Source organism: Pogona vitticeps, chromosome 4 (genome assembly GCF_051106095.1).
Source record: "Pogona vitticeps strain Pit_001003342236 chromosome 4, PviZW2.1, whole genome shotgun sequence".
Taxonomy (NCBI): domain Eukaryota; kingdom Metazoa; phylum Chordata; class Lepidosauria; order Squamata; family Agamidae; genus Pogona; species Pogona vitticeps.
The window spans coordinates 16,606,728-16,631,716 of record NC_135786.1 but is presented as its reverse complement, the minus strand read 5'-3'; the positions used below and the strand labels follow the sequence as shown (position 1 = coordinate 16,631,716).

The 24,989-nt window shown below is 39.3% G+C and overlaps 1 long non-coding RNA gene across 1 annotated transcript; it reads right to left on the bottom strand.

The window, feature by feature from the left end:
• Positions 1 to 823: 823 nt before the first annotated feature.
• Positions 824 to 23,142, bottom strand: LOC144588770 (uncharacterized). Its single transcript, XR_013544459.1, has 2 exons — positions 20,716 to 23,142; positions 824 to 12,835 (listed from the first exon to the last, which is right to left on the bottom strand). It is a non-coding gene; the product is annotated as an uncharacterized LOC144588770 (long non-coding RNA).
• Positions 23,143 to 24,989: the final 1,847 nt, after the last annotated feature.

Sequence of the window (24,989 nt, the reverse complement as noted above, 5' to 3'; positions counted from 1 at the left end):
TGCACTACTCACTCGTGTGACTGTTTATTTTCCACCCATTGAACAGCCTGCATACCTTGACCAGTGTGGAATAGGCAACAAACAAACAAAACAAAACAAAACAAACCCACAGCCAGCCGTCAATCAGCATGCAGTTCAAAAATTCCTACCTGGCCCCAAAAGGCAACCAGAAAACTCACACTAGTACATAGGGCAGGCAGGTGGGTTGCAAGCCTTGAAAAGAGGCCAAAAGGAAGATGGAGCTCGTTTAAATAGGGTGCTTCTTTCCCCTCCCATCCCGGGTCGCATCTGTGAGACTCCCATGTCTCGCAATATCCTGGGAGGGAGGGGATGAAGCTCCACGCTGCCGAAGCGAGCTCGGCAGCGAAGCCGGCATTAGGAACCATATTGACAGGTGGGTGATCATTCGGAACAGAACTTGGGAAAAGTAAGCTTTTGTACTATAACTCCCAGAGTTTGTACTATAACTTACCTACACAAATGGCATAAATCACAGCATAAATCCTGTCCCAAGTTAAAATATCATCATGGACATTATCAGTTCTACTCAGAGTCATTGAACTCAATATGCAACTGATAATGTCTATGGTTATCTCATATTTGGGTGCAATTTGCTTCCAAAATTATTTTGTTCTGCTATGGCAGTGTAACTAGGTGAATGGATTTGAGCCTTTAAAACATACATCGAACAGTAACCTAAAAAGCTGAAAATGCATTACCACAAAGTCACTGAACCCCAAATAAAATAAGCAGCATGCAATAGCCAGCTGAAGCAGTTCCACCCTATCCTGAATCTTGGCAAAGATATCATCTTTTGCTATTCCAGAGCACAGGGTCAACAATGTAAAAAGGTCTCTTGATATCACACCCAAGTCAGACAGCTTTGGCAGTTGGCACCTTTATATGGACCATTTCAGACAATCTGGATTGGTACAAAGTCTTCTATGCATAGAGGAAATCCAGTAGATATGTAGGTCCCACGTTGTGTAGAGTCCTTAAAGTAATAGGTAGCATCTTAAATTGAGCTACTAGCAGTCAGTGTAGCCAGTACAGAATAGGTGGCCTGTGATTTTAGCAGGAGATATCCACCTGTAGCCTAGCAACAGGAGGAGCATTGGATCTAACAAAATCTTGAGATCCTTCCCTGCTTCAAAAAAGGAAACTCTCGGCCCATCAACTATCAAAGAAATGGCCACTGGACTTGACTGTTGCTGAGAATTCCATGCTGAAGAGGAGAAATGTTGTTACGTGCTGTCAAGTCACCTTTGATTTGTCACCCTAAGAACAAGCAATTTCCAAAACATCTTGTCCTCAACTGTCTTGCTCAAGCCTATGGTTCCTTTAAGGGAGTCAGTCCATTTTGTATTTGGTCTTCCTCTTTTTCTGCTGCCTTCCGCCTTTCCCAGCATTATTGTCTTTTTCCGGAGAATGCTGCTGTCTCAAAGTAAGATAGCCTCAGCTTCCACATTTTTTGCCTCCAGGGACAGTTCAGTCTTGATTTGCTCTAAGACAAACTTGCTTGTCTTTCTGACGGTCCAGGGTATCCACAAAGTTTCCCTCCAACACTGCATTTCAAACAAATCATTTTTCCCCGTCTTTACCATCCATTTTTCACATCCATAAATTGTCTGCTATTTGCTTCAACTTAATAGGAAAACAGGGACTTGAGAAGTCTGACAACATTAGCCTTTTAATTGCAAATATTGCTCTGTAAGGTGCCATTAACCCCAGAATTGTTTTTACTGAGTATGATACCCAATAATACAGTGGGGTCTCTACTTAAGAACGTCCCTACTTAAGAACAATTCCACTTAAGAACAGCTCCATTTGCTAAATTTTGCTTCTACTTGAGAACAAAAATCCAGATAAGAACAGGAAAAAAAAACTTTCCTGCTCTTTTTTTAACCTTAGGTCATCTTAGGTTAAAAAAAAGTTCTCCCCCTAGTGGTAGAGTACGTATTAACCAGCTTTGCATTAGTTCCTATGGGAACTAATGCTTCAATGTACGAACGCACCTCTACATAAAAAAAACAGCCAGAATGGATTAATTGGTTTTCAGTCCATTGCTTCAAAATTAGCTTCGTCAGAAGTGCTTTTAACACTGTTCCCTGACCTAAGGGAAAAAAAAGAAAAAATCCCCCTCTAGTGGTAGAAGGCGGAATAGCAGCTTCCCATTAGTTTCTATGGACAGAAAAGAGAAGATACGGATTAAATGGTTTTCAATGCATTCCTATGGGAAATGCAGATTCTACATAAGAACTTTTCCACTTGAGAACCACCTTCCAATACAGATTAAGTTCTTAAGTAGAGACCCCACTGTATAGATAAGTCAAAGGAACATATAGTTATATATATTGTGACCGCAGCTAGAATTATTTATGCTAGAAATTGGAAAAGCCCGACGGTACCGAAACAAAAAGATCTTATTGAAAAGATACGGGAAATAGCCGAAATGGATATCTTATCAGAAGTCATGAAAGATCAACCCCTGCAAAAGGCAACAGAAAAATGGGATCTATTTAACAAGTGGACTGAATCAACAGGCAGCAGCTGAATAACATATATTGAAATGAGAACTTTATCTACAAGGCAGAAAAGAGTAAATAGAATAACTTAAAATCTTGATATGGCAATAGGTATAGATTGGATATCAGTATGTTATTGTCTCCCCTCTTCCTCATCAATTCCAATTCCCTTTTCCTTTTTGTTACCCTATGTTAAAAAAATAAAAAAAAATTGAAGAAAAAAACATTAGCCCTTTAATTGTAGAGTTCGCTACAAATCTGTGCTATATCTTCATTCAGGACCTGTTGAAATTCATCTCAAAATTGCAAAGCTTCATCTTCAGCATAGGAACAAGGAAACTTAACTTCACGAGAGGTCTCCCAAAGTATTCCTCCCCATTTTTCACTCACCAGGATATCTCTTAACATGGCCCTTGTGCAAGAAGTTAGAATGGGATAAGACTTTTTCTCACTTGACCCCAATGATTTGGAACTGTCTTCTGAGTGAGTTACCTATAACTTCATCTCCACTGTCTTTTTAGAAAGAACACTTTTAAAACATTAAACAATTAGATAGCTGAGTGAGTTGCAACACTATCCCCCAGCTGTATTCCAAGATTCTTACAAATGGCTTTTTAGAGTGAGGGAAACCTAGTAAGAAAGAGTTACTAAACCATGGAGGAATTTCAACCATGCCAATGCCACCTGACCAACAAAGAGAGCATGACGGGAGAGTGAAGAATTTTAATCTCATTATTATAGGATACAAAGAAGAACTAGTAATCAGCAGTTTACGGCTGACTTGCCATTCATGGCAATGGAGGTGGGATCCCTGGATACTGTATGGATACACCTGTCCTTTTCCACACCAGCAAAGGTGTCTTTCATGTACAATAATCCCCAAACAGAGGATTCCAGAAGAGCTTATTGTGAATCATAATTATCTTCCCACCCCTCCGCTTTGTGAATAGATAACTCAGGCATTCAGCAAAGTTCTTCTTGCTTGGAAAGCAAAATACAGTTTCATCTCTGAAAGGAAATCCCATATACTTAAAAAAATTACAACTATGGGTCTTGCTGTATGCCCCTCTTTCTCATTCCTCTTAAAATGCTTTGGGAGGTTGAAAAGAATGGATCAAGTTAAATCGACAGAGCCCATTGCAAAGTTGATGTTTCTTATAGAAATTGGTGTTTTGTTACACAACTTCTTTGTGTTCGCAATGCATATATAGGTCTTGTGTCAGCCAAAGTATACTGGGCCTTGGCAACTAGAGAATTCCAGAAACTCTAATCTTAAAAAATATATATGTTTCTAACTCTTGAGAGAATCGGCTGACAAATCAGTAAGCACAGGAATGTTTATAGTTTCTTGGACAACATATCATATAATTCCTGGGCTCCATATACCAGAATTCTCAATTTTGTGATTTCCATCTGACAGACCCACACCTATAGACACCTAAATGTGTCTCACCTGGAGAAAAGCCCTTGCACAGAAGGTTCCTGGCTTAGTGTAGGGTTAACTCCACCCTATTTTCCAGTTTAGAAAGGAAGCTTTAGCTATCTGCAGCTATAAGTCTATCTTGTAGAACCCCCAAAATGGAGAATGATGGGGTTTGTAATCCAATAAATCCAAAATTCCAGGCCTATATATATATCATTCTGTTCTTGGTCTGTGTCACCATTACATGTAATCATGAGTTCATTCTGTCCAATTTTGGCATCTGGCCCTCAACAATGTCAAATGAAAAAGATTCCATTGGAATTCATTAATTTGTGAATTCATGAAACAACATAAAACTCTATCTAGAAGGCACTTATAACATAATACCCTAAATTTTAATTTATCTAGTTTATGTTTAAATCTGTCCGAAGCTGGCAGAGTAGCAATTCCCCATTAAAATTGGTTTACAAGAACTGTTTTAACCTTTTGTTTCTGCTCATAGGGTTTTCTTGGCAAAGATACCGCTCCAGGTGGATTGTGTTTAGTCAGAACTCTCCACTATGACCTGTCCATCTTGGGTGTCCCTCCACGGCATAGCCCATAGCTTCTCTGAATTACTCAAGCCCCTTCACCACGACAAGGCAGCAATCCATGAAGGAATTGGCCATCTCATGCGAAGAGAAGACTCCCTGTAAAAGACCCTGATGTTGGGAAAGTGTGAGGGCAAGAGGAGAAGGGGACGACAGAGGATGAGATGGCTGGACAGGGTCACCGAAGCTACCAACATGAATTTGACCCAACTCCTGGAGGCAGTGGAAGACAGGAGGGCCTGGCGTGCTCTGGTCCATGGGGTCAGGAAGAGTCGGACATGATTTAATGACTAAACAACAACAATGCAAGGACTGTTATTTTGCGCTACAAGCCAATAGGCATGGTGTAAAGTGTGGTGGTGCTGCGGGTTAAACTGCAAAGCCTCTGGGCTGCAAGGTCGTAAGAACAGCAGTCCAAATCCACCTGACAGAGTGAGCTCCTATTGCTTGTCCCAGCTCCTGCCAACCTAGCAGTTCCAAAGTATGTAAAAATGCAAGTAGACAAATAGGGACCACCATGGTGGGAAGGTAACAGTGTTCCATGTCTAGTCGCACTGGCCACGTGACCATGGAAACTGTTTCTGGACAAACACTGGCTCTATGGCTTGGAAACGGGGATGAGCACCACCCCCTAGAGTTGAACTGGACAGTTTGTCAAGGGGAAACTTTACCTTTACCTAAAGTGTGGTAGGGATTAACAACAATCTGTTTTTTGTATTCGCAAAGGCTTTCACGGCCGGGATCTAATGGTTGTTGCGGAGTTTTCGGGCTCTTTGACCGTGTTCTGAAGGTTGTTCTTCCTGACGTTTCGCCAGTCTCTGTGGCCGGCATCTTCAGAGGACTGGAGTAGGAACTCTGATGGACAGAGACTGGTGAAACGTCAGGAAGAACAACCTTCAGAACACGGCCAAAGAGCCCGAAAAACCCACCACAACCAATCTGTTCTTTCTTTCATACGCCAGCCCACTGAGACAGTCTGTGCACACCTCTATCATCTCTACCCAGCTCTCTTGTTCATTCATACAAATATCACTTGACTTCCAGTTCACGGGTGGTGGTGAAGTGTAAGAATGTTAGTAAGATGGTGGAATGTAAGGCTAAATTAAGATAATGACAAAGATAAAGATATTGGTAAGTTTAAGATAGGTGTACAAATAGCTTCCTCTGCTTGCTGAGGTCCATTCAGTTCTTTCAGACCCTTCTATATTCCTGTAAAGCAGTAACAAAAAAGAACTGGTACTTCCACCCAAGCAGTAGGCAAGGAAAGACCGTAGTCCCAGGATGTTAAAATTATAGTATGTACAGTACTTTATTCCAAAATGAAAGCCCAATGGATTTTGGCTTGGCCTTTTCAGCCTTCTTCAACGGTGTGAATGCTGCACTTTTACTTTTTCAAAAGGAACTGGACTCAGACTTGATAAACAAAAGTGTTTTTCTAAAACAGAATTAACAAAAGTGCAGTATTCACACTCTTGAAGGCTAAAAAGTCCAAGCTGAAACTTGTCTGGCTTTCATTTTAGAATAAAGCACATGCTACAATTCTTACATCTCTTCTTGCCTGCACCTTTTACATTCCTGCCACAGGTAGGAGGTGTTCTGCTAGGATGGTTCTCATCTAAGATAGCTGCATGTCCTCTCACAGAAGAAAATCCTCTATTTCAAGGGTGCTAGAAGACAACACTCCATCTGAAGATGTTCTTCTTTTGAAGGACTGTTCAGCCTACATCAGGTGGAAAGAAAAAGTATCGTATGGAGAGAGATCAGAACATTGAAGTTACCCATCCACTGTGGGCAGAAGCTGGACAGGAGATGCGAGAAGCACACAGACCATCTGGTTGCAGCCTTCCCCCTTGAGGGAGATGTACTTCAGTTTTGTTCAAATTATAGAAATTGTTTCTCATTTTGCATCTAGAGAACTTTAGACAGGCCTTCCCCGACCCTATTCCACTTTGATTCAACTTACAGTTCAATTCTACCATCTTTCCCTTTTTATGTTAATGTTTATTGATTTTGTTTTTAGTTGTTTAAATTGTATCGATTAATTTATACATTGTTTTGTTATTGTACTGTCTGTTTTATTGTGCTGTGTCAACTGCCCAGAGTGGCCTGGGGTATACAAATAAAATGAATGAATCAATCAATCAATCAATCAATCAATCAATCAACCAACCAACCAACCAACCAATCAATCAATAAATCAATCAGCATATGGAGTTTGATACAAACCAGTGTCCTTTTTTTGTCTTCCTTGACAGTGATGACCATCTACCTTTCCAGTGCTCCCCACAAGACAATCAGGGATCCTTACAGACACTTGAATTTCTCTGTAAGGTAAATAAACATGTGGTCCTCCAGGTGATGCATGTGTATTATACAGAATACTCATATGAAAGCTCACATTGAAATATAATACAGTGGACCTCGACTTACAAACGTCCCTACCTACGAACATTTCGACTTACAAACCGCTCCATTCGCAGAGTTTTGCTTCGACTTGCAAATGGAACTTCGACTTACGAACAAAAAAAGTATTCTGTTTAGAAGGTGTTCCTTCCCCCCTCGTTTCCTGCACTTTTTTGACCTAAGTTCATCTTAGGTCAAAAGAAGAAAAAAGAAAAATGCCCCCCTTGTGTTAGAGTGCTGATTAACTGGCTTTGCATTCGTTCCTATGGGAACAAATGCTTCTATTTGCAAACGGCGCCTCTAGATGAGAATGAAAAACAGCCAGAACAGATTAAAAGGTTTTCAATGCATTCCTATGGGGAATTTTGCCTCGACTTATGAACGTTTTGATGTACAAATACCGTTCCAATACGGATTAAGTTCGTAAGTCGAGGTTCCACTGTAGTTAGTCTTTAAGGTGCCACATGTTTTTGTCTTTGTTTTCTTTTGTTTCTTTGGATTTTGTCTGATATGCTTGCACAGACTAACATGTCATACTCAAGGTACTCCAAACAAAAAGGGAGAGGAGAGGACAGGAGTACACCTCCAGCTCTTGCTCACATAACAAGAGAAGGAACGGAAGTTTTTGATGGCACCTGAAGCTGACTGAAACTCATTTCATTTCTAATTTCTACCAAAACCTGAAACTCAAGATAGGTTTGTCAAAAGTTTTATCTTTAGATAAACACATTCCAGCCAACTGGGGAGTTCACCCAAATGACTCAATAGAAGCCGATCCAGGAAAGCTGATGAAACTTGGCATTTTGTCCTGGGTTTATATCTCACCTGGGCTGCATTGGCAAGCTGTACATCAGCAAAGAAAAGAGGCGTTTTTGGAAGTGATACTGTTGAAATGGCATCAGTAGGAATCAGAAAAAGAGCCACATCGGACCAAAGGCCTATGTAGTCTAGCATTCTACTCCAGCAGCAGCTAGGCAGACACCTATCAGAAACCCATAAGAGGAGCATAAGGGCAATAGCACCCTTATGATTGTCATATGGAGGAGGGGAAGGATTTGCTCTCAATCATCCCAAAGTGCAAGGCATGCAATAATGGGTCCAAGTTACAGGATTTTGGTTGAATCTCAGGAAAAACTTCCTGTTAGAGCAGTACAGCAATGGAACCAATTACCTTGGGAGTTGGTGAACACTCCAACATTGGAGACATTCAAGAGAAAATTGGATAGCCATCTGTCAGGTCAACTTTGATTTGGATTCCTGCATGGAGCAGGGGGTTGTATTCAGTGACTTTATAGGCCTCTTCTGACTCAATTATTTTATGATTGAATGCAAGAAGCTGGAACTTCCTGCCATATATTGTTGAGGAATAGCAACATAGACAAGAACAATATGGTCAGGATCCTGGACAAGAACCAAGCCTGATCCCTGAAGGCCCTCCATACATTGATTAGAGTTTAGAAAACCTACTGCTCCAGACTGCAGCTCCCAGAATCTTCCTGGCCAGCATGGTAGCCAGGGGAATTCTTAGGGATGTAGCCCAAAAAAGCTATTTTTCCAAGCAGTGATGTGAGACATGTGGGGAGCCTTACCCTTACACACTGTTGCCAGTTTTCCATGGAAATTAACAGCTGTCCTTAATAAGTATGTTTGGGATAAATGATGTTCATTGTAGTCAAAAACCCCTCCCCAATTAAGTCACAGGTGGAATTGTATGCCCTCCTCATTGGCAGGCAGAGCTCCTCTGCTCTCATTTTATAGCTACGTGCATTGACATCTGTGATTGCTAATTATTTGTTCAAACTTCATCCATGATCTCTTGCACTTCCTGTAAAGAAATGTGGAAAGCACCTTAATGATCAAATTAATTATGTGCAACCCATGTTGGGAATTAGCCTAATTAATGGTACCGTTGATACCCTTTTCCTAGCTGAAGAAATGCAGCTGTCTAAGAAATCTTGCAATCCATATTTATAAGCCACAGGACACTTTGACAGATGACAGTGTTGTGATGAAAAAAACGGTCAAGGTTGCCATACTTGTATCATCTTACACAGCAGCAGTTTGTGATATGTTCAGCTTATTTCATCACAGCAATTCTCTCTGCATATTTAAATCTGGATATTACAATAGCCCTGAGCCATAATGAAAGCTAAAGGCAGTGACAGCATATCTTTGCTGACAAGAGACCAAGAGAAAGGTGTCGACATTTTTTTCAACTTCCCAATAGCAACTTGTTGGCTGCTACAAAGGCCAAACTATACATTACAGATATCCTGTCATTAGAGGATAAAATGCATCAGTGTTCCAGCGACATGATACATACAATCATAGAACTATAGAGCTACTATGGGAAGTATTTTCTTGCTGTCCATTAGGATAAAGGGAGCCTCTCACAAAACTACCTTATTCATGCTGCATTGCAGCAACTCCCACACAGCTTTGCTATACTGCCAGGGACCAGCAGATTCTTCACACCTGAAACACATGGAATGAAGTGGTATGTCAGTGGTGAAACGTCTCTCTTGCTTGTTATTTGTGCTCCCCAACTCCCAGAATTCTAGAATTCTGCCTGGGGCATTCCAGGTGAATTCTGGAAGTGAGAGTCCTTTAAATATGAAAATCCCATCCCATAATGGTCCCTTTCATGTTAAATGAAAGGACCATTGCATGAAAATAAAAACAAACAAAAAAGGCACTCCCTGAAAGATCCTGAAATGAAACTAAAATGAAAGGTTTCACCATGCGCCTCTGTATTATCCACAAGCTGATAAAGATCTCCTCTACTTCTTCATATAAGTCATAACGTCGTTAAACATCATAGACTCCATTCGTCACTTTTCTTTTAAATGATGAGAAACCATTGGACACTCTTTGGCTACAGGCCATCAACCAGTTTATATATTCATCTAATAATCCTGCCAATATTTTAACAGTTTGGCTGCAAGAATATTGTGAGTTGTTTTGTTGAAGCATTATTGAAATCAAGATGCGTTAAATCCATAACATTCCCCTGATCTACCAAACCTAGGAATTTATTTTTTCAAAAGACAGAATGTTAGTCTGGCATAATTTATTTTTGATAACCCCAGTTTGGGTACTTAGAAATTGCTGTGTTCTTTTCTAAGTGCTCAGTGGACAACTGTTTAATTATCTTTTCTAGACAGATCATTTTCTGGTATTATTATCTGACTGACAATCAGTTGGTGCTTGGATCCATCTCTACACACAGACACACACACAGAGAAACACCCCTTTTTGAACAATCTAAAAAAGTTACTGCCTCCAGTCTACAGGAACCACACTAGTTCTTCAAAAACTCTGATATATTATAGATAGTGGTTTGAATATCACAGTTGCAAGTTACTTAAGTACACTTGGATATTGTTCATCTGGCCTCAGACAGTTGAATTCATTAAAGTAGCCAGGTGTCCCTACCTGTTCATTATGGCCTGTCCAGATGAGTATATAGATCACCGTTTGGATCATGGTTGGTATAGTTATGGCCTTCCCATGTGTTTCTACTTATATTGATCCACCCTGGCCCTTTAACAACTGTCCCACTCATTTCTGGCACAGTGCTAGGGCTTCTGGTTTTGGTACAATTCAGCATGCTCCTCTGCACCCAAACGGAGCTATGGGTGGCATTAACTGAAGAGAGAACCCTATGACGTATTAAGTGGGTTGTGACATTAAAATGGAGAATGGAAAAACACCCTCCTCTATTTTTATCTTTTTTGAAAAAATATTTCCCTAAGTGATGCAGCAAAATTCTAGTACTATGCTAGGTTGATGCACTGGCCAGGATTTCTGGAAGTTGTAGTCCATGAACACCTGGGAGCTCAAGGTTGGGATCCAGTGGTCTAGCTAAATCATGAATGAGTTCTCTGGGGTTGATGGTTCCATGCTCCATTATTACCTTCTCTTGCTCATCTTCTGAAACTTTGCTTATGTACTCCTCTTTGTCTGAAAGTATCTCCAGATGCCATCTCGGCAATCTATGGTAACTTACATATTTGATGTGTATTCTCATGCAGAGCTATAAAACCATGAAGTGACAGGACACGTTGCCTTGCAGCCTAAATCTGCTGATTGCCTGTATACGTTACAAAATACTTTTTTTAACTAAAGAATTGATTTTAAATGTAATAGTAGCAACAAGATTACTAGAAGCTAGTAATAAACTATGATTTTCCATTAAATGAATGGCATAAAGAGTTCTGAATATATCTATAAAGGGTAAATTAATGTTAAATGTCAAATATCAAAATAAACAAGGGATTGTTAAATATGAAAATAGTTAAATTTTGCAGACATTTGGGGAGAATTTATTGATTTTGAACTAAGAAAGGAGAAGGGATGTAACTTCTCAAGGCGCAATACAATTTTGGAAGGGGAATGGGGCTCCATAATGGGCGGGAAAAATGTTATATTTCTGAATGATCCGGGGGGGAGTACTTTCCATATAGTTCTTTTTATGTGAAAATTTGTGTTGGTAGTTTTTTTTAGGTATGTTTATTTTTATGGCTTTTTAATTAAATTATTTTTTAATAAAACAAAGTTCTTTTTTACCAGAAGCTTCAAGACCAAAATCAATATTCTTTCTTCCTTTCCTTGGCCATCTTGAGAAGGGACAAGTGAGAATTTCATTTTTGTTTATTTTTTAATGGAAATTTACCAAAGTTCACTGATGGTTTCATATTTGTGATTCAAATAATTTGAAGTTGAAAATATCTGAATATAGGAGAAATGAAATTTGACCATTTTGTCCCATCCAGGGACCAAGGATGGACTCTTTGAAGACTGGGTTTCAATTCCATATATTCATCAATACATATTAATGCTAAATTAAGATTTCCACTTCTTTTTTCTGGAAGGCTCCTCATCCTTAACACCTCAATATCAGGCAGGTACACCATAGTTCAGTACACGATGGGAACAAGTGCACCTCTGGAAGTAGTCTTTTGCAAATGGCAGGAGTAGGGGTTCATTTCCAGTTCCATGTAGAAGAATCTACTAATATTTGCAAACCTTCATATATGGGACAGAAAGGTACGGAAAATCTGAATATGGGAGAGAGCAAAACTGTGTTGTAATGAATCTGCACACCATTTATCCTAAGGACAGTTGTTTGTTTAACAGAAGAAATTACTTCAGAAATTCATACTTGCCTGAAAATAAAAAACCTATACTTTCAGGGATTGTGTAGGAGAAACATCCTGTGAAAGCCTCATAATGCTATTTTCTGCGTGCTCAGCCATTACAGAAAAGCCATGTACGTCTGCCTCTTCTAGCTAGGAGAAGGAAAAATCAGGAAGCAATTTCTCCAGAGGAAAGAAGTATACCATTCTACTTGTAGATTTAGGAAACATTAGAGAAGAAAATGTTGGGTTCCAGTGTGGTGAAGTGGATAGGGTGATAGACTAGGACCCTGGAAAACTGGGTTTGAGTCCCCCTCTCAGCCATAGAATCTCACTGAGGGGGGTGGAACTGGTAAACCCACTCCTTAAATATCTCACTTACATTTAAAACCCTATTAGGATCACTATAAGTTGGTTCTGACTCAACAGCAAAGAACACATACACAGAGGAAAACATATGAATTTCTAGAAGAGGTAACCATGTTAGTCTATGCTACCATATCAGGCATAAGCAAAATAAAAATAAAGAACAAAAATGTTGTGGCACCTTAAAGACTAACTGCTATTTTAATGTGAGTTTTTGTGGGCAAATCCACTTCCTCAGGTCCTTAGTCTTTAAGGTGCTATAATGATTTTATCTTCTTTTTTCTTTTGTTTTTTTGGCTGGCATGGATTTCTATTTCCCTCTGGCATCTTCCCTCTCCACTGTTAAAATCACTGTTTGGTACCCAGAACTGGATACAAGTTTGACCGAAGCTGAATAAATGATGTTATTACTTCTCTAGATCAGGACATTATACTTCTGTTGATACCCTCTAGTATAACATTTGCTTCTTTGCTGCTACATTACTTTGTTAGCTCATGTTTAACTTGTGATCCACCAAGACCCTTAGATTAATTAATTTATTCATTCATTCAATTTATAAACCACCCCATTAGGGCAAGGGCTATTCTGGGTGGTTTACAAGATTAAAACTTTAAACCAACAAAATTCCACAATAACAAAACAAAAACAAACAAAAGAGAAAGGTGAAGTAATATTTTAAATAAATGAATGAATCATAAGCATCAATAACCCTATATAATCTAAAATTACTAAAAAAATAAGCAGCATCCAGGAGATACAATTTTTTAAGACAGCTTGAAAGAATTCCATCTTTACCAGTTTTGTACAGATAAGGAGGAAAGGAATATCTGTTGGTATTTTGTTCCAGAGACTAGGGGCCACATATAATACTTCCAAGCCAAATTTCACCCATCCTGTATTTGTGTGTCTGCTTTTTCCTAGTATTTTTCCAGTGGGGTTTTTTGTTTGTCTGTATGTTTTTTGCAATTTCTGGAATTGTTTATACTAATTCCCACCATGAGCATTTAATTATCTGTGTATACTAAAGTTTTGTTAAAGTATTGAAGTTATGCATGCTATTCCTTTCACAGAAAAAACAAGCTATTTTTTAATATAAAAAAGGTAAGCTATACTGATTCAGCTTGTACCCAAGAAAGGCTTGTCTCTAACTTGCAAAATGGCATTCCAAGGCACGAGGGTGCTACTTATGCAGTGGTTGTAGATCTGGCATATTGCCATTGGACTGATTGACATCAACCTGATTTCTATCAAAGTCATTTTAAGGTAACCATGCCTCAATTATGCTAATCAAAGCTTGAAATAACAACAGTCTTTACAACCTTCACAATCACCACCACCACACTTGTGCAATGTAGTCTACTTTCATGACATACACTTTTATCTGGACAACATCATCTCCCATGGTGTGGTGTGATAATTGCTAATATTTTTGTGTATTGCCTCTAGGACACAGACACACCGACATGTAAATGCACAAACATGAGCAAGTGTAGATGGAACCCCTTGTTGGCCCTATTCTTATTTTGTACGCCAATATCTATACATCTTTCCCCAAATCAAATTAAATTGTGTTAAGACAATTGTCAAAATGTATATTGTAATCTTGATGACAAACCTGTTATGAGGAAGGTCACAGATAAGTGTACCTACTTTGCATTTTAAAAATTCCAGGTAATATTCACAGCATCTCCAGGAAAGACTGGGGATGTTTTCTTCATGAAGCCAATGAGAGTTGCTACCAATCTGAGCGAGATGAATCGATATAACAGAGCGAATAGGGCAGGCGACAGATGGTTTGACCACAGTAGTACACATGAAAAGGATCTGTGGTCCTAGTAGATATGGATGGGATTTTCAGATTTCTTGAACTAGAAATCCCATAATCTCCCATTCTGGAGGTTCTACATAAATTACATACACTTTTACACTCACCTGGGAGGAAAGGCCTAAACTGGAACGCTTTCAGGCTTAGCTTGGCCTAGCCCCAGTTAGCTTCCTTTCAGATTGAAAGATCCCAGCAAGCTCTGGGGCAGGAAGTGGAAATTTTAAATTGCTGCGATTTTATTCTGTTGTTCTGCAACCTGATCTTGAATACCCTTGATTGATTTTTTTTTTACAACATATTGTGACTGTTCTTCTATATCCGCTCATTCAGGGCTGGTGTGGACCTTGTCATCTCTGAACAGTAGCTGAGGTCCAAGCGCCATAAATAGAGCTCTCTTCTTCCAAGACTGGCTGTGTGAGGTCTTCGTGCCGCTTCCCATTTTTAAGTTTCCTACAATTCCCTCGGAGGCCTTATGTGTAGCACAGATAGGCTGTGTGTTCAACATCACACCAGGCCAGAGATGTACATCTTTATTTTGTTTTTGCAAGTGAGAATCAAGAATTTAAAAACATTTTCTGTCTCCTCAATGCGTTTCTGGACTTTTAAATGCAAAAAAACTAACAACAACAACAAAATCACAGAGTGTGTTTTTTTGGGGGTGAGGGCTTGTAGTTTGTACAAATGCCTTTAATTTTACACAAAACATATTGTTGTAACAAAAAATATTTTTGCACCTCTTTCTTTCTTTCTTTCTTTCTTTCTTTCTTTCTTTCTGTCTGTCTGTCTGTCTGTCTGTCTGTCTGTCTGTCTGTCTGTCTGTCTGTCTGTCTTCCTTAATGCTACTGGTGGTTTTAAAAACCCTAGTCGTTTTACTTCCACCCAGAAACAAAAAATCTTGCAAGTTCTGCATGAAAGGCATTTTCTCAATGTATCATAATATTCTTTTTCATAGAAGGCAAGACAATTTCCGAGTATTCATTACAACTTCACTCACTTTAAGCTAAAATGTATTTTTTATCAGACCTCTGTAACAATTGCCCATAATTTAGACTGCAAATCTTATGCCCATTTTCCTGACAGTAAATTCAGCTTAAGGGGCCATATGTTTCAGTGAACAAGCATAGAATTGTAATTGAGAGTTTTCAGTATGGCAGACTTAGGTCCAGGATGGCAGTCATAGACATACTTAGTGGGGGGAAGCCCATCAGAATATAACTGTATTTATATCTGAGTTAACATGCATATAATTATACATAATGTGGAAACAACAGATAGACAAGCTTTTTCTTACCTTGTACAACTATAAGCAAAAGCAAAGCAAAGTGTGCTGCTTAAATACCACCCCCATAGGGCTTAAAGCACTGAGCCTCATGGCACAGTGGTTAAACTGCTGTACTGCAGTGAAAAGCAAAGCAAAAAAGCAGAGTGTACTACTGCTTATATACTGCCCCATAGTGCCTCAAGCACTCTCTGGGAGGTTTGCAAGTTAATTATCCAGGCTACACATTACCACCCCCCAGCAAGCTGGGTACTCATTTTACTGGCCTCGGAAGGATAGAAGGCTGAGTCAACCTTGAGCCGGCTACCTGGGATTGAACCTGGGGTTGTGAGCACAGCTTTGGCTGCAGTACAGCAGTTTAGCCACTGGGCCACGAGTCTCACAACCTGGCTCAATCCCAGCAGATTTAGGTAACCGCCTCAAGGCTGACTCATCCTTCCATCTTCCCAAGTTTGGTAAAATGAGTACCCAGCTTGCTGGGGAAGAATTTGTGTAGCCTGCATAATTAAACTGTAAACCACCCAGAGAGTGCTTTAAGCACTATGGGGAAGTATGTAAGCAGAACACACTTTGAGTGATTTACAGTTTAATTATGCAGGGTACATATATCCCTCCCAATAAACTGGGTATCAGTTTGCCAGTGGGATGAAAGGCTCAGTCAACCTCGAGCCATTTACAGTATCTGAGCTGGGGATCGAACTCAGGAGAGCAGAGTCTTCACTACAGTACTGCACTTTAACCACTGTGCCACGAGGCTCCAACTAGAACCTGTGGACACCCAGTAAAGTTTATGGCCACCAAAAAAGATAGTTTTTAAAAGAGATTGGATAATTTCATTGGGGGGAGGGTTTACAGGTAATATTTATTATCATGGCTGTATAATACTTCCGACTATCAGAGTCAATAAATTTCTCCAGGGGAAATGATTGGGAGGGCGCTGTACACCCCATGTGGGGTTTCTACAGACATCCTTGGCACAGGATGTGGTGATGGCATCTGGCTTAGATGCCTTTAAAAGAGGATTGGACAGATTTCTGGAGGAAAAGTCCATCGCAGGTTACAAGCCATGATGGGGATGTAGAATCTCCAGGCTTAGAACAAAGGTACCTCCCAATGCCAGATGCAGGGGAGGGGTATCAAGAGACAGGTATCTAGTTGTCTCGGGTGCTCCCAGAGGCATCGGATGGGGCCACTGTGAGATACAGAGAGGTTGGACTAGACGGGCCCTTGGCCTGATCCAGCAGGGCTCTTCTTATGTTCTTATGTTCGTGGTGCAGTGATTAAACCGCTGTACTGCAGCCAAAACTGTGCTCACGACCTGGGGTTCAATCCCAGGTAGCCGGCTCAAGGTTGACAGCCTTCTATCCTTCTGAGGTCAGTAAAATGAGTACCCAGCTCGCTGGGGGGGGGGGGAATTTGTAGCCTGCATAATTAACTTGTAAACTGCCCAGAGAGTGCTTGAAGCACTATGGGGCGGTATATAAGCAGCACGTTTTTGCTTTTGGTGAGAAACTGTGGGAAATAGGATACTATACTATCTACCTACTTTGTCTAATATGGCTCTTCCTGCGCTCTTATGATTATCTTGCATAAACTGTGTTTGTGTTATGTGTTTTTAAGTCACTTTACACTTATGGCAACCATAATAGAGATTTCAAGGTACATGGACAGGTAGTGGTTTACCATTACTAGTGAGTTTCCATTGCAAGGTGGGCATTTGAACCCTGGTCTTGTGAGCCATAGACTGACACTCTACCCACTACACCACACCAGTTGTTGCATAAATCATATATAAATTATACTCTGTGAACCACATGCAGTAGCAGTGAAAAAAAAACCAGTTCGGTGTTAGGCAATACAAGATGAGAATCTGAAAACTGCTGGAACAGAGCACTAGTCGATATAACAAGTGATCTCAAGTAGGGGTGGTGGGAGGGAATAGACAAAGAGATAGTCAGATAAATGAGCCAGTGTATGTATTGCCTTTCAATGCAAGAACTACATGTGCAGTCTATGACCAGATCAGTTCAAACTTGTCAGACTTAAGATTTAAACCAGGTTGCAATGCCCAAATAATGATGTCAGTAAACAGACTAACAGGGTTAGAATGGTACCCAGGAACAATCTTCTGCAGGACAAATCCAGAACAGATAATAACAGAACATTGCTTGTTGTCACCTACAGTTCTTGGCTAAAGCCATTCAGAAAATGTATCATCGGTGAACTAAAGCCCATCCAGGATATTTCACAGGCTCTGGGTGGGAGGTGAACAGACAACTACCCAACTTGAAATGCTTACTCACCACCACCAACAGACATCACAATAAGGATACTGACTGACAGGAAAACCAGACACAATATTTCCATGTCTAGACTGGAAACATTATTACAGGACCCAACAATATAAACCACAACAGTCGAGGTTCATATACTAGCCTATTCTCCAGTATGAAACATGCCACACTTTCATAGCAATGCCTCACAGTGTTTTTGTAGTCAACAGGCCAGTTTATATGCCAAAGAACAAATGGAGCAAAATTGGATATTATAAAAAGTAATATTTTAAACAAGATGGACAAACACTAATGTTTCATAATGTTCTGTTTCTGTTCTGATGGTGAACAAAGGAATTTCAGAGGCAGATTTTATGGAACACTGGCGAATAAAAAAAATTAAGAGTTTCAACTCCTTTCACTTGAACAGAAATACAGTTGGTTATTTCACTATACTAATCATCCACTGGAGAGAGCAAAGAACAAGTACTGATAATGCTTTTACTAATGATGCAACTAGATTAAAGCTAAATGGTCATCTAGTGACTGACATGAACAGAAGTGAAAGGAAAGTCTGATGCTGCACAACGCAGACAACTGGAACATGGAATGTGAGAAATATGAATCAAAGTTAAGTAGAAACTATAAAGCAAGAAATGGGATGTATAAACATGGCAGTAATTGGGACAGTGAACTAAATGGACCGGAATAGTACATTTTCAGTCAGACAATTACAAAGTGTTCTATTCAGGAAATGACAAATCCAGAAGAAATTGAGTGGCTCTAACACTGAGGCAAGATGTAGTACAAACAGTTAGGGGCTATAATGCAAGGTCTGACCTAATGCTATCAATTAGACTCCATGGAAAACATGAAAATAGCCATCATTCAAACCTATGTTCCAACAACCAATGATGAAAATGAAATTGAAAAGTTTTACACAAGTGTCCAAGAGGAAATGAATCAAACATCCAAACAAGACATGCTTATAGGTGTTGTTGTTGTTGTTTAGTCGTTTATTCATGTCTGACTCTTCGTGAGCCAATGGACCAGAGCACGCCGGGCCCTCCTGTCTTCCACTGCCTCCTGGTGATGGGTCAAATTCATGTTGGTAGCTTTGATGACACTGGTCATAGATGACCAGAATGCAAAAGTATGCAACAAAACAGAACCAAATGTTGTTGGACAATTTGGCCTACAGGACAGAAATGAAACAATGGAACAACAGACAAATTACAATGATGATCATCCATACAATAGTATTTCTTATTGCTATGTACAAATAGGAAACAGGAAAATACATGAGAGGAAGAAAACTGACTCATTCAAGATGTGGGCTTAGGAAGAATTTTGTGGATGCCATAAGCTAAGAAGTAAATTGTAATCCATGGAAATTCACATTAAAATAAATGTATTAGTCTTGAAGGTACCACAATTTTTTATTACTTTTGCTTTGGTTCCATGAGATTACTCTAGTTAGAACTAATGATTGGATATAGGCCTCTTTTTAAAATCACAGTTGCAGTGAAAGTCAAAACAAAATGGCAGAACAGCCATTTTGGTGGCAAGGACAGTGGAATGGCAGAACTGGGTGTTCATGGTTCATGTAAGTAGCAGGCCACATATTGTTCGCTCTGTGCTAACAGAAGACAGTTCCATGATGTGTTTGTTTGTACTGTCTGCTGTTTCTGTATGCAGGATGTGTACATTCCATTCATGGAGCATATACAGTTTTTATGACTATGTACAAGGAAAGACCAAATCACGTAAATGAGGGGCAAAGCTTATCTCAGTCACACCTCTGTCCCTTATACAAAACATATGTACAAAACATATGTACAAGACGTATTGTGGTTTAATGAATATAATGAAATATAGTTTACATCACTATAAAACATATTCCGTGATCTTCCTATAAAACTACTGTATATCACATCCATTTCGATGGTGCTCACTTTCAAATACTTAATCTTAAAGAATGCAGACTAACAATTGTCTGTATACAGGTACTGCTGTCTGCTCTTATAATTAATTAACGTCAATTGAAAGTTCTGTGTTTTCTACACACAGATGGTACAGTTTTATTTCAGATTTGGTAGTTTAAAATACTGAAATACTTCCTTTCAAAAACAACAACAAATAAGTCATGATTTTATGAATGGAACGTCCTATCAACCTTTCATCAACTGGGCAAACAATTCACTGAATTTATGTTAAAACAATTCCAGCTGTAAATGATAATGCTGGCTTGCTGAATGGCCATTTGAGACCTCAAAATAAACGGTGTTCTAAGAAAACATATGTTCTGCAAATCTCTCCCAAAGTTACCCATTTCCATTTCAAACATTTGTTTCAAATAAAAGGCAAAAAGAAAATGCAGAGATCTATTTCATGATTTCCAATGGATTCTCCCATGTTAACATGCATTGCACTTTGAATACCGAAAAGGAGAGTTCTTAAAACATTAGATTTTTCCATTCTTTTCTAACTGAGCAGCAGCAAGTTAAAGAGGAAAAAATTAGTCTCAAATTAGCATCTGATGATCTCAGCCCAGCCTTCTCTTTTAATCCCTTCCACAAAAGCTAAACAAAAATGCCGTGCAAGCGTGGATCCAAATGGCCCTTTTGTTTTTTTAAGGGTATGTTTTAAAAAGCAAAGAATAGTTAACTCCACCTTCCTCTTCATTACAACTTATAAAATTATTGGACATCTGCTCTGAATGGATCAACCTTTTAGCATTTGTGCACTTAAATAATGGTTTCGCATTCGGGAACTTAAATAATGAACATCTCGTTATTATTTGCAAAAATAGTAGCAACGAAGCTTTCCCGATTCTCTCTCCCTCCCCCCCCAAGTAAGATCAGAAGCCTCTTTGTTAACACTTTGGCTTACTTTATAGTCTTCCTTGGCAGATGCATCATGGAACCAATAAGTTTAGGGAGAGGAAGGGAACAGGGAGAGAGTTAAAACACAGGAAACAAGCATTGAATGGTTGCCAATAAAAATGATCACAAATCAGGGCTGCTGATGTCATAACCCCTGGGGTCAAAGGTCAGGGGAGGAATAAATGCTTCTGAAAGGGACAGCCTGTCTGGTACACAGAGCTGTTGTTGGCAGGCGAGTCCATCGTCCATGAGTAAATGGGGAGCACAATGAAACCCAAGGTGCCTCATTAGCAGCCAAAGCCTGGGTGAAGAGAAGTGTTTGATGAAGCTTTCATGTCCCACTGTGTCACTGTGTGATGCAAATGGAATAATTACTATGATCTAATGGCTGCCTCTCTTACACGAGGGGGCCCTTCTGAATGGAGGCCCTCTTTCATTGTGTTCATTGGCTTGGTTGTGTAAACTGTAGGGAGCCCAGTCAGAATTGGAGCCTGTGAGACTGGCGGCCGGTCAGCTCCTACCGTTCCAGCATTCACCAGGAACAGAATGAAGAGACCAAGTAATTTACTTCCCTCCATCTTTCACCACGAGAGTGGCAGATTGAAGGTCGCCCTCAATTTGACAGGGCTTGAGTCACTTTCTATACCTCGCACCAGAGTAAGACAGATGTAAGGGATATTTTCCGAGACGCCCTCTTCAATGCTCATCGCTTAACTGGTCTGCTCTTGATTGTGCATGTGCTAAGCGTAGGCGTTTTCCTTGGAACCTCCTGCAAGGCAGACTATGTCCAAAACTGAGATCCAACATAATAATTTCTGGTAATGCTAGTCTACCCAGCCAGGTATTCTAGTTTTAAAAAGTAGGTCTTCTCAAAGATTAAAGAAGCAAGATGAACCATGAAGACTCAGGAATGTAACTTGAATTGTTCTAATTCCCTTAATTGCTTTCTTTTTGTTTGAGCTTTTTCCTTCTGGAGTTTGGTGATTACAAATCCAGCGTTCAGAGTTTGAAATTTAGGATGTTAAATCCAGATTTTTAAAAGTTCCCATGAGAGTAATCAAATTCAAACAGAAAATCAGATACCTGAAATTTACACATGTGTCTCCTTAGGTTTACATAATCCCATTCTGAAAATGTGGCAACAAAACAGTATAAAAAATTGAGGCTTACTGACAGTAGTAGCACAGGGCTGACATTATGATTTCTGCTTTCCGGTTGTTCTCAACCAGTTTCCAAATTATAAAGAAGACAGGATAAGCTTCTGACTTTATTTTTAGTGCTGTCTTCAAAGTACTCTTTTTAAACTGAGAGCTTATATACTCAGGCTCATTTGGAGTGGGCTGATGCAGGCTAAATAGGGTCACTAAAGGTCAGGTAGAGGTCCAATATACCATTTAGTCCAGTCATTGCATTTAAATGGCATATACTTCAAGCAACCTTATTCAATCCAGCTCCTTGCACTATCAATTTTCCAATGTCATGAAGTGGTTTAAGAAAATAGCTACTTTATAATATTGGGAAACTGAACATTTCCTCTGGTGTTTTTTCCCCATTTATCTTGGGTCAAAAACCTGCCTGAAGCCAAATCCACTGCTAAATACTGGTCATTGGTTGAGTAAATTGCAGACAGGTTCTCAACCAAACCTTTAAGAAAAGTCAAGAAGTAAAGGGGGGGATCCCTTCTTGCCCCTCCTGTCTCATTCTGCTTCTGGGAAGATGTTTTCAATTTTTCTTTTCTTTTTTCAAAGTGAGATAGAACTTTTATTTCCTCTGCCCTACCATGGAGCGGTCAATTTCCCAATGTTGTGAAGTGGCTTTCTGTTTAAGCCACCTCACAATATTGGCAAATTGACAAGGGAAATTGATAGCCACAAGCTTGCTTTGGTTCATTTCCATCAATTGTCGGAGACAGGCATTTGTCCCGCTGTTTGGTCCTCTGGAGGGACCAGCTGGTTAGTTTCTTTTTCCGGCCATCCCACAACATACTTGCTGGAGTGAACCAGGCCACAGAGTTCTTCCCCACACTTTTCTTAGTCCCTATCAGGCACTTCTACTTTTTTTGGTGTGGGTAGAATTACTCCATTTTGGTGTGTTTCAAGCATGTATGATTGATGGAAATGAACCAAAGCAAGCTTGTGTGAGAAAGTTATTGGGGTGTGTGACAACAATACAGATAAATTTTCAGGACTCTAGAGTGGAGCTTGCTATCCTTCATTGCCCCATAATTCAAGCCCTATATGTAAATAGAAGTCAGTTGCAGACATCAGACTTTTAATTTAGTAACTTAATCTCAAGATGTGGGAAACTGTACATTTTTTCAGTCCTATTCTTCAGTGTGTATCTTGATCAAAACTTGGGGAAAATGACATTTTCTCAGAATTCCCCACTAATATGGCTGTCTTGCAACAAAAGAAAACAAAGCAAAACAAAAACAGCTTCCTTGAGATTAAAGATCAGGCATCTCTTGAGGCCAGCAGTTTGTCTATCTGGGTGTGAGTTGCACAGTCCAAAAGCCAACGTCCGGATAACCCAAACTGACTTAATTTCTTTTTTTTTTTTTAATTTTATACAAAAAAATACACAAAAGAACACATACATAACAAAAATACAAAAAAATACAAGTAATAGTGCTTATTATAAACTAAATTCTAATGTGCACCCCATACCCACGGGACTCTATTTACTATAATAATTTTTTTCTTACAGATTACCTCTCCAAAATTGTATTGAGTATTCTTTAGAGGCTTTCCCCCTTCCTTTCACCAACACAAATTCCACAAATTTACCCCAAATTTCAACAGTCTAATTTATATAGGAATATTTATTTTATTTCTACTGCTAAAGAGCTGGAAGTCAGAAACTATAATGTAAATCACCCTGTACTGTACCTGTTGCTGAACCCTGATTCAGATTACTGGAATTATAACACATTCTGCGCATTGGTTATGGTGTGGAAATTAGCTAGAGTCATACTTGTAGAAGAAAGATGAATAATAATCTTTAAAAGCCAGCAGAAATGTAAGTTATATTTCAGCTGAATGGAAATTCCACCCAAAACATTAAATTTAATGGCTAAATTAAAATAATTACCTGTCCTGCAGATACCCTGATGTGTTTCTCTCTCTGTCTCTCTCTCTCTCACTGTCTTTCTCCCACAGATTTTAAATATACAACCCTGTCTGTAGGGCATATTTGAGAACAACACAGAGCAAATTATATACTAAGCATTATAGCAGAGTGCTCAAATAATAAAATAAAGCGTGTATCTTTTCTGAAATCAACCCACCACAGTTTTACTATATAGGCCTCCAGATCTTTGTTTAGATAAAGTACAATATCCATAATCTCAACGGTAGTCCGTATATTTTGCTTCTCCAGATGACTTATGCTGAGGCGCTAAGAAACTGGTTTTGATGGGAACACCTTGTCCAAGGTATTTAAAAGATCAAAATTGGGACTCTTCTGGTAAGAGTTAATATTGCCCCCCCCATCCTCTCCGTACATCACTTAATGAGTACAGGATTTACTGGTATTCCTGTCCACCTTATACTTTTGAAAGCAATAATTTTTTAAACTGTTCTACCTGCAGAAATGAACTTTGTGGGGTGTGCTATTCTATAGGACTAAACTATGCCCCTCCAATAAACAGCAACAAAGAGAAAATCACCTTCAGAAAGGAACAAAAAGCTTGTGGAATCGGAAATTGTCATTATTTAAGCATCCTTCTTGTACTCCGAATGACCTGGACTGTATATACAAACTCATTTCAAAATGTACGAGACCTGTGAAGAACAGAGTCCTGTTTCTGCAGAGAGAAATAGAGACAGCACCTAACATTAACTTTAACCATATAGTAAAGCTAAGAAGAAAACAGGAGGGCCTGGCGTGCTCTAGCCCATGGGGTCACAAAGAGTCGGACACAACTTAATGACTAAACAACAAAAAAAGCTAAGAAAAGAATTCAGAAAGTTACTTTTTAGAAGTAATTTTGCTATGTAACTAGAGACAATCCCCACAAGTAATGTTACCATTGACATTGCAGAAACAAGCATTTTTAGGCAATTCTAGTACTTCATACTGTTACATATTACTATTACTTAGTACTTTTTGATTGTTTTTTAAAAAAGAAATATCTATCAAAAAATGAAGAAAAAAATTGTGGTCACAAATATATTGTCCAGAGATGAAAATGCATTGGATTTCTTGAGGCCTTTGTTCTGAATGATTTTTGTCTCTGAAGGGAAGAACATATATCTGTATATGTGGTCACTGGGTGAAACT